This window comes from Salvelinus sp. IW2-2015, unplaced genomic scaffold (genome assembly GCF_002910315.2).
Source record: "Salvelinus sp. IW2-2015 unplaced genomic scaffold, ASM291031v2 Un_scaffold1379, whole genome shotgun sequence".
Classification (NCBI taxonomy): domain Eukaryota; kingdom Metazoa; phylum Chordata; class Actinopteri; order Salmoniformes; family Salmonidae; genus Salvelinus; species Salvelinus sp. IW2-2015.
The window spans coordinates 126777-129042 of NW_019942869.1; positions in this window are offsets into that span (position 1 = coordinate 126777).

Consider the following 2266-nt stretch of genomic DNA (forward strand, 5'->3'; position numbering starts at 1 on the left):
CATATGTATATACTGTACTCTATACCATCTACTGCATCTTGCCTATGCTGTTCAGCCATCGCTCATCCATATATTTTTATGTACATATTCTTATTCATTCCTTTACACTTGTGTGTATGAGGTAGTTGTTGTGAAATTGTTAGATTACTTTTTAGATATTACTGCATGGTCGGAACTAGAAGCATTAACATCTGCTAACCATGTGTATGTGACAAATAAGATTTGATTTGATTTGATTTAAGCAAGGGGCACCACCAAGCAAGTGGCACCATGAAGACCAAGGAGCTCTCCAAACAGGTCAGGGACAAAGTTGTGAAGAAGTACAGATCAGGGTTGGGTTATAAATAAATATCAGAAACTTTGAACATCCCACGGAGCACCATTAAATCCATTATTAAAAAATTGAAAGAATTTGGCACCACAACAAACCTGCCAAGAGAAGGCTGCCCACCAAAACTCACGGACCAGGCAAGGAGGGCATTAATCAGAGAGGCAACAAAGATACCAAAGATAACCCTGAAGGAGCTGCAAAGCTCCACAGTGGAGATTGGAGTATCTATCCATAGGACCACTTTAAGCTGTACACTCCACAGACCTGGGCTTTACAGAAGAGTGGCAAGAAAAAAGCCATTGCTTAAAGAAAAAAATAAGCAAACACGTTTGGTGTTCGCCAAAAGGCATGTGGGAGACTCCCCAACCATATGGAAGAAAGTACTCTGGTCAGATGAGACAAAAWTMTWGCTTTTTGGCCATCAAMMAAAACGCTATGTCTGGCTCAAACCCAACACCTCTCATCACCCAGAGAACACCATCCCCACAGTGAAGCATYGTGGTGGCAGCAWCATGCTGTGGGGATGTTTTTCATCGGCAGGGACTGGGAAACTSGTCAGAATTGAAGGAATGATGGATGGTGCTAAATACAGGGAAATTCAAGAGGGAAACRTGTTTCAGTCTTCCAGAGACTTGAGACTGGGATGGAGGTTCACCTTCTAGCAGGACAATGACCCAAAGCATACTACTAAAGCAACACTCGGGGGGTTTAAGGGGAAACATTTAAATGTCTTGGAATGGCCTAGTCAAAGCCCAYACCTCAATCCAATTGAGAATTTGTGGTATGACTTAAAGATTGCTGCACACCAGCGGAACCCATCCACRTTGAAGGAGCTGGAGCAGTTTTGCCTTGAAGAATGGGCAAAAATRCCAGTGGCTAGATGTGCCAAGCATATAGAGACATACCCCAAGAGACTTACAGCTGTAATTGCTGCAAAAGGTGGCTCCACAAAGTATTGCCTTTGGGTGGTGAATAGTTATGCACYCTCAAGTTATCTGTTTTTTTWGTCTTATTTCTTGTTTGTTTCACAATAAAAAAATATTTTGTATTTTCAAAGTGGTAGGCATGCTGTGTTAATCAAATGATACAACCCCCCCAAAAATCCATTTTAATTCCAGGTTGTAAGGCAACAAAATAGGAAAAATGCCAAGGGGGGTGAATACTTTCGCAAGCCACTGTATAAGGTCCCACAGTTGACAGTGCGTGTCAGAGCAAAAACCAAGCCATGAGGTCGAAGGAATTGTTCGTAGAGCTCTGAGAAAGTATAGAGGCACAGATCTGGGGAAAGGTACCAAAAAATGTCTGCAGCATTGAAGGTCCCCAAGAACASAGTGGGTTCCATCATTCTTAAATGGAAGACGTTTGGTAGGTGCTTCAACAAAGTCCTGAGTAAAGAGTCTGAATACTTACGTAATRGTGATTTTTCAGTTTGTTACTTTTAKTACATTTGCAAAAATAAAAATGTTTTTACTTTGTCATTATGGGGTATTGCTTGTAGATTCATGAGGGGGGAAAACTATTGAATCTATTTTAGAAAAAGGCTGTAACGTAACAAAATGTGGAAAAAGTCAAGGGGTCTGATACTTTCCGAATGCACAGTAAGGTCATGGGTCAGGTCATAGGTTAGGTTAGGTTAGGTTTAAATTATAAAGTCAATCTCAATGTGACTTGATTTAAAAGGAATAGCTCCAAAACAAAAAATATGGTGGAAAATATGGTGGAACCAGGTGATAGCTAGTGATAGTGATGTGCAAGCTAGGCCTATTTGAAACATTGCTATCTCCTGGTTGCATTTACCTACCAGATTGAATAAACATCCTAGTTTTTGTTTTTATTTTTGTACATTTTTGAAGTCAAAGATAATAGTTTCAGTATAGTTTTAGTTTTTCGAACGGGTTTGTTAATTATTTTATTTCAGTTTACTAAATTGTTTTT